The sequence below is a fragment of the Phalaenopsis equestris genome, unplaced genomic scaffold, assembly GCF_001263595.1.
Source record: "Phalaenopsis equestris unplaced genomic scaffold, ASM126359v1 Scaffold000002, whole genome shotgun sequence".
NCBI classification, from domain to species: domain Eukaryota; kingdom Viridiplantae; phylum Streptophyta; class Magnoliopsida; order Asparagales; family Orchidaceae; genus Phalaenopsis; species Phalaenopsis equestris.
This window is the reverse complement of record NW_018164444.1, coordinates 1,488,828-1,497,981: the sequence shown is the minus strand read 5'-3', so window position 1 is coordinate 1,497,981 and position 9,154 is coordinate 1,488,828.

Genomic DNA, 9,154 nt, shown 5'->3' with positions numbered 1-9,154 from the left:
ATACATATATATATATATATATATAATCCATAAGTATTTTTTTTAAATAATTTAATTAACTATAAGGCTACATAGATTTATAATCAATTAAAATTATTAATTAAAATATAGAATAAATATATATTAAATTCTATTTAGATAAATATTTTAATCTAATTAATAAGATTTAAATCTTGACCCTACCCTTAATATCATGCAACTGCATGACTATGGCTGCCAAAATGACTTGTTGTTCGCGAACTGTTTTTGTTTGGCTAGCTAAACAAACGATCTTGACATGAACAAATTTCTCCTGCTCTATGTAAACGTGCCAAACACGAATAGTAGTATTTTTTAATGAGTCGAATACGAGCTGGGTCTGGACTTGCTCAAACTTGACTCGCTTAAACCCTATAAGATTTTGAATATACTTTTAGGTGATTCATTGAGCCTACAGACTTGAAATCATGACTTAAACAAATTTGGATTGCTGTTTTAGTTCATTCTTTCGTTTAAAGAAAACACGTTTGGTTTGATGCTTATTTTGAAACATGAATAAGCTAATCTAAAAGAAATTAGAATTTAATTAAATTCAAAGTTAAAGTGAACAAAGTTAAAATAAAATCCACTAAAGATAAGTTCAAATATGAAATTCAAGCATTAAAATTCATAAACAATTCAATAAATAAATAAAAGTAAAATCCAAAAAAAAAAAGAAACCAAAAACACAATTTCAATCAAATATAAATTTAGAACTAAATTAAATCATAAAAGATCACATAAAAGCCTAAATCTAATTCATTTACTAAAAATCATAATTAAATGAACAATTCAACGCACTTCAACTCAATTCAAATTCATTCTACGTGTTGACATAACTCAATTCAACCACCAAACAACTTCAAATCCAACTTTAAAGTCTACATCAACACAAGTATAAATCTACATATGCACTCAAATTGGAATTAAACCTAATTCTAAATGGACTTCAAATGAATATCAAATTCAATCTTAATCCAAAGCCAAAATAGCCTTCAATCCTTATCCAAATTCAACAAAAATCTATCAACTATATCAACCCTTACATAAGCCTTCAAACTATACTCAAACTTGCTCAATTATTCATTCAAATTAAACCCTTTGTTGCCCAAGTGTTCAACCATCTTTAGCTCACATTAGAGGTCAATCTTAGAACTTAAATGGCCTCAACCAACCTAAGACAATATGCAATAACTTTATAATTGCCTGCACAATTTCTCATTCTTTATTAGTTCTTGAATCCCAGCCCAATGCTTAAGCCAAATAAATTCCATTGTTCATCCTCAGACTCTCCAAGCCATCCAATCCAGCTCACTCCCTAACTACCTAGACAACCAACCCAAGCACCATAAAAATCCACACAACAAGCTCACATTTCTGACATAGCTGCCTAAACATTTAGTTGTCTTTGATTGGCCCAATTCTTAACTACATAGGGCATCCCCTCTCTGTGCCAGCTGGGGCTAGCTTAGCTGCCACTTTAGTGCACCAATGATTGATGTCCAAGCCACCTGAACTAACATATGAGCACTATACAGACCCATAACACCCTCCAATTTTGGCTTGCTAAATTTTTGAATTCTGAGCTACCTTAACTCCTCTGTCTCAATCTCTCTCCAAGAGTCTTTTTAGCCTCTTCCAAACCTTCCCTAATTCCCTAAAACCATTTATATTACATGGTGTTCCCATTGCCTCTCTACCCAATCAATCCAAGACATTTTTAATTATCAACATCCAACCCTTAACCCTCTCATATAACTATTCATTTAGTTTTAACATATCTTAAACCCGTTCATTGAGCCCAATTCTTCACTACCGTGTCAAACCCGTTCAATCTTTGATCAAACTCTCAAACAAAAGCATTGGAGCCTGTTGCTGAGCTTGAAGGAGTGCTTGTGAGACTAATATGACCAATCCCGTGGAACAAAAAACATGGATTGTTTCTACAATATAGGTAATCTTCTGGAACTTAGCATTAACGCTTCGATAGTAGTCTTTTATAAAGAAAACTTCAAAATCAAGGATTTTCATAGGTAGATCTTTGGGTTTTGTGTGGATGATGCTTTTCTCTTGTGTAAACTTTGTTTTGAATCTTTGATTCATGTGATCAAGTGTTTTTGGTTGGGGATGATGAATCGATGTCATTCATTTTTGTACTGCAGAAGAAACCAACTCGGATTCATTGGATGAACTACATATCCTTTCACCACCACATCAAATGTTCAGACTCATGATATCAAATTATTGGTCACCTAGTAGAAACACATCACATATTTAAGTGGTGAATTATGTGTTGTCGTGTGACGCCGATGTGGAAAATGAAATGTAATTAGTAAATAATTATAGAACTAGCATAAATTTGGAAATTCATATTAAATCAAATAAATAAATAAACAAAATAAAAAAAATGTTGAGAATAAATTGAAATAAAGATGAAATAGTGAATCATGATATCTTTGGCATAATTAAAAAATCATTTAAAATATAAATAAATCATAGAAAAAAGAAATAAAAAAAATCAAAATAATGCAAAAAAAAAATTCAAGAAATGTTAGGATTAATGAATATAACTTTGTATAATTTTCTTGAAGCCAGCAAATCAATAAATCAGTATTTTTATGTTTTTTTATTGAAATTCTAATACAAAGAATACTAATAATGATAAATAATAACATAAATAAATAACAATAAATTTGAGTGAAATTGAAATTTGAATGCTCTGAAAACATAAATGATTATTAGTGAAACAAACAAAATAACTTTCCTCATCTATAATTGGACTTTTAATGAATATTGATTATATTTGTAAATCTAGAAATTATAAAATTACCTTCACAATAATAAAATCAACTCATTCAATGTATCAAATCTCAAACTTCATAAGATTTTCATCAATTGATCAATTGAACCAAAGAAATGTAACAAATATCAACTTGAATATATAATTTGTAAGGTCAATTTGTAATTTTAAAAATTACATGTATACCTTTTCATGCCTTAAACTTACCAAATTCACTCATCCAAACTTTGAATTAAACTAAATTTCAATTTATTCAGCACCATAACTAAGAAATGAATGTGGTTGAAATTGATTTGAATGTTTAACATTGTGAAGGAAAGATTTGTAATTTTGAAATTATAAATATGTCCTTCTCCTTCTATAGTCACTATATCCCTTTCCTCCAAACATAATATTTCATCAAATATTTAATAAATGGTCATTTAAACTAAAAAAACCATGATATGATATAAATGGAGCACTTAATTATAAGAGTTGGTAAAATTGTGCTTCCTTAAAAAATTACAAATATATCCTTCTCAATTAAAAATCTAAAAACTCATTCATTGAAACTCCAAATCACATCAAATTCTTATCATTGAACTATCTTAATAAAAGAAAACAATAAACTCAAATTTAAATGATCTTGAATAAAAATAAAAAATGAAATAATTAAATAAATCCATTTATTCATAATAAATAAATTTGAACTCAAATTGATTTGAAATTTTCACAGTTGTTTTGGAATTCTAATCTAAGCATCCTTATAAATTTTCATGAAGTTTAGAGATAATATGGATTTATTATAGTTTCTTAATTAAAAATATATTAAAATTTCAAATAATTATAAAAAAATTAATAAAAATTCAAAAATTGACAAAAAATTACACACATCATATCTGAGATCAATAACAACCTTCAAAATAAAATTCATTAAGTTTTGAAAGCATTTAACCCAAAATATACCTTCTATTTATATAATTTAAAACAAATCAAATTCCAATAATAAAAAAATTATCAAAATTTTATAAACCATAAAAAAAAAAATTATTGCATAAATGATATTATAAGTTCCCAATCACTTTATCAAGTGGTTTTGAAAATTTTATAGTATTTTGATATTAATTAAATACATATATATGTTCCCATAAGCATATAAAGGTATTTAAATAATATCATAATAATTTCAACATAAAAATCACAAAAAATTAATAAAACAACCCAAATATTCAAAACTTCAATGAAACCACCCTTTATTGTGATTGGCTTGACTGATATGGCTTTCATTGTGATTGTTGTGATCAGGGGCAGAACCAGTCCTTTATTTTAGAAGGGAAATTTTTACTATAAAAATAATTTATTTTGTTTTTTTAAAGAAGATGACCCAAACATAAATGAAAATGAAAAATGCAAAATTTATCTTGCGAATGCAAAAAAAAAACATCAAGATTTTCCGCTAGATATCCAAAATGATAGCTCTTAAACTTATAAATTTATTTAAATGCATATGTTGCACATATCTTTATTTATAAAACTATTTAATAAAAGTGTATTTTAAAATAAATAAAAATATAAATTAATTTATTTATTACTATTATAAAGCTCAAAATAAAGGGACTTTGCAAAACCTAATATAAATTATAACTAATTTTTTTTTAAAAAAATTAATACTATTAAAATTTTATTTAAAATTAAATTATATAGGTCTGATTTTGGTTTGTTTTGTCATTTAGCTTTTGTGGTTGTTTTGATTTTCTTACTTTTGGTTGGGTTAAAAATTAGATGCTTTTATATGGTTGTGGGCTCCGTGCTTTGTTTTAGCGTGCACTATTTGTGGCAGACTCATGAAGACAAAGTTTTCTACCAAATTTAAAAAACTCAAACTTAATTAAGAAAATAAATTCATAATAAAATTAAAATAATATTAAAATGATAGCATTCACACATTTAGGGCTGTCAAAACGGTCTGTTGTTCGCGAACAGTTCGTGTTCGGCTCGTTAAGAAGCTCGTGTTCGGCTCGTTTGCTAAGTGCTCGTTTGCTAAGTTAACGAGCCGAACACGAACAACATAAACAAATATTTGTTCGTTTGTGTTTGACTCAAAATACTACTAATCAATTATATGTGTATCTTTGATGAGCAGTCTTTTAAGAAAAGAAATAGTTGACTACAATGCTACAAAGATTTATAGTCCTTTTAAAAAAAAAATAGTTGACTACAATGCTACAAAGATTTATAGTCAATTAAAAGTATTAATGAAGAAGATAGAATAAAAATTATCTAATTAGATTCAAATGATGTTTTAAATTTTGCACCAATCTTTAACATCTGATGACTATGTGATTAGTGTTGTCAAAATGACTCTTTGTTCGTGAACGGCTCCTGTTTGGCTCGCCAAGCAAACGAGTCGAGCACAAACACACTTTTTGAGCTCGAACTATAAACGAGCCCAGGTTCAGCTCGTGTTCTGCTTGTTGACACCACACCACACATTATAAATTTCATTGTAAATAAACAAAAAAATTGAAGAAGAATAAAATTGACTAGTAACTCTCAGTTAGGATTAGACACAAGCATATGCATGCATGTAATTTCTTCTCCTTCTCTTCAAACCTTCACCCATTGCAAAAAAATGGGGATCTAACTTATGAATATTACCTTTCTTCGGGTTAAAATATACCTTTCCTACTCGACTTGGCCTTAAAGAGATCTTCCATGCATTCATCACTAAGGGTTGCATACATATACACAACTTATTTATCACTTGACTTTAAAATATAAATTGAATAGATTAATTTAGTTTAAATGGAATAGTTAAATTTTAAATTTGTTATTCAGAAATTAATTTTGTATTTGCTAAAAACATTGGCATACTAGTCATGTTTAAGCATCTTGATTTTCATAATCAAGCTTTAAGAATTATATTGTCTATTTAATAAATAATATCTTACAATATGTCGTATTTCATGAGAACATCTTTGAATGATTTTGAGCTGTTATGTGGGTTTAGTTGACAGTCTCATCGAGGCAGGATTATACGTCCAATATAGTCGAGCTTATTTTAATGTTTTATACGGACGAACTATAAGTCTATTTTACTTACATTTCTTATTAGACTAGTTTCAATATGTGGTCAGTGAACCTAACACCTAGTTTTAAAATTTTGTGGTTGTTTATCTTGCTACGACATAAATTCTTACCTCCTAGGTTTTCCTACGATCGCATACTGTCGAGATATAAGTTCTAATTTCTATTAAATTAATAATTGCAACAAATAAATCTTTGAATTTCAAAATCATTAAATCCCAACAATATGATAGTAGAAGTGTTATTGTGTTTTCAATATTTAGACAGTTTCTACTTTTTCTCATTTTGATTTCAAGAATAACTGTTCCACATTGACCTTTTCTATTTGAAATTTCAAATATGCAACCATGGAAACAAAAATTTAAAATTCTTGAAGTCATAACCTCAACATTAATCAAGAGTTTTTTTAAGATATTTTATCACTTAAGTTATAATTAGCTATAAGAGCTAGCCTTTTTTTAGGAAATTTGTAATCAAGATTAATCTAAATTCTATCTAGCCTTTAAGTAAGGGAGGGGAAATATTTATTATTTTAAATACAAACATATCAAAAATCGAATGAAATTCTTTATATGAGTAATCAAATTCATCATAATGATTAGTATAAACTCTATCTAGCCTTTGAGTTAGAGAGGGAAAATATGTGTTATTTTAAATTTTTATCTTTTGAGACGATATATTACTTTTGATATCGAATTTGATTATTCAAATAAATTACATATTCAAAATTTGTGAATTTTATGAATAAATAAAACCAATAGTTCGGAACTTATTTTCTGCCCTCCACACACACACAAATTCACGCAGACCACATATGTCAGGCCTATAACCATGTTCTCTTGATTAAAAAACAAAGCTCCGACAACTAAGCCAAGTTGGCTTGCATTTCAGCTTGGTACAATTGAGGTAATTTTTAACCTTATTATTAGAACAATCTTTTTCCCTATATGTCATACTCCACTGAACTTCACTCGAGCTGTATCTTGACCTAAAACTTGAAACAAACCTGATCGATAGGACCCTCAATTATCATTTCCTCTTCCAGGATTATTGTGCAACTCAAAGTATCACTTGGCAAGTTGCATGATGTTAATTGTTTCATTTGAAGACCATGCAAACAATTTTGATGATGGTTTGAAACAAATTATTTTACGTGAAATTCTTCAGTTCAAAGGTTCATGCAACCTTAAAAATTTTTGTCTTTTTCCATTGGTCAATCCAATGATCTAAATTACATTCTATAAGTTGCATTTTCTTCAAAATCACATTTAAGGAGCATGCAAACCAGTTTGATGGTCATCAAATATCATTTTTTTACATAAAATGCACACTTAGGATTTTTGTGCATGAAAGATAGACCCATGTAAAAAATTTTCGAAAACCCATTATTTTAGAGATTGGATGTTGCCATTTATTTTTCTCGTTGAAACCTTTCCAACAAACCCTTTCGTGGCCAAATTTGACTTTGTTTGGGCACTTGTCAAGTCGACGATAGTTTAGAGAGAGAAAATGATAATTAAGAGAAAGAAAAGATAATTTGACCAAAATCACATCAAAATGACTTCAAATTAAGCCCAACCTTCAACAAAAGTCATTTGAAATGTAAAAATACAAATTTTGGTAAAATAAAATCTATTAGAATTTCTAGCTCCAAAACCTGCCCTTTTTAGTTCTCCTAGGGTTTGAGCTCACTATGACCGACAATATTTTGTCAAGTACCTTGATCCAATCAAAATCACTTTCACCATCTAAACCGTCATATTCTCCTCTACCAAATGAGTTTGTTAACTTTTGACCATAACTCACCCACGACGGGCTCATAATCTGCTTAATTTAGCTTGCCACTTCAAATGACTATTTGTTTAAGTTGCTGGAATCCTTGCTTTGTCTCCTTTTAAATGACGTGAAATTTTATTTTTCATGCTTGCCATAAATGTCCGGTTGCCACTTCAAATGACTGTTTGTTTAAGTTGCTGGAATCCTTGCTTTGTCCCCTTTTAAATGACATGAAATTTTATTTTTCATGCTTGCCATAAATGTCCTAACCAAAATTTTCAAAAATTTGCCTAAAATGGCCCTCATAAACCCTTTTAATTTGGACCCCCCATTTGAGCCTTTTCCTTGCGCCACCTCACCAATCTTTGTCCACACCACTTAATGGCCAATTCCAGCTAGTCAAACTCTTTTCTTTTTTCTTTTATCTTAATTAATTTTTCCTCCAAAATGTCATTAAATCTAGCCTAATATAGCCCCCCTCTCTTAATGATCTTTCGTAAGTAATTTCGCCCTGAATTTCAAACCCTTTCCTAATGTCCCCCAAGCCCTCTTGGTCGAGATTAAGGAGCCCCATATCAGAAAATTTTGAATCCAAGACCAAAAATATTCTCTCCCCTTCTCTCCCTTGGCCAAAAACTCTTCCTTCCTCTTTCCACCACCAAGCCGTAAGCCTCTCAACATCCAAGAAGAAGGAACTCAGAGGTATAAGATTCTAACTTGTTTCTTTAAACCCTTCCATCCAATTTTAAAGTTTCTTCATGTATCTTTCATGTTACTCCATGAATTTAAGAATTCACCATTTATCTTTGAAATTGCCCATATTTATTACATGTTTTATGCCAATTCTTCAAAGTTCAATATGGATCCTAAATATTCTTTATAGGTTTGTTAATTTTTTGTTTTGATTTTTTTTTTTGAAATTTCACCATACCCTTTTTTGAAATTCCATGATGATACATGTTGGCATCAATTTTTGATGTCACAAGTGTAGGGTGTCTGCTCGAGCGCTAAGGAACGTTATTTGATGTACGTGTTGACCGGACCTCTCGGCGCGTGTTGAGGGGCACGTAGCCAAGGTCATTCTGCTAGGCTATGATTTTCTCTTAGGCGAATGCCGATCGACATTTGACACGTCAGACGACTCTGATCGAGCTAACAAATATTATACGGGGCATCGTGCGTGAGTTTGGCTCAAATTGGCCCGATCACCAGCAATGTTGTCTGGATGACCTCGGACGGCGAAATGGACCATGCGAGTGAGTCTGGAACGTCGATTTCACTTAAGAGGGACGTCCATTTCGCCATGGCTTCGCAAGCGGGCTTATTATTTTAGTCTGACTATCTAAAAAGTGGTCTAAATGACCCCAAACAATGAAACAGAATACGCCAGTGCGTCCGGAACGTCAATTTTAGCCAAGAAGAACATTCACTTCACCGCGAGGACGTGTATGAGTGAATAATACGTGAATGATAATTATAATATATATATATATA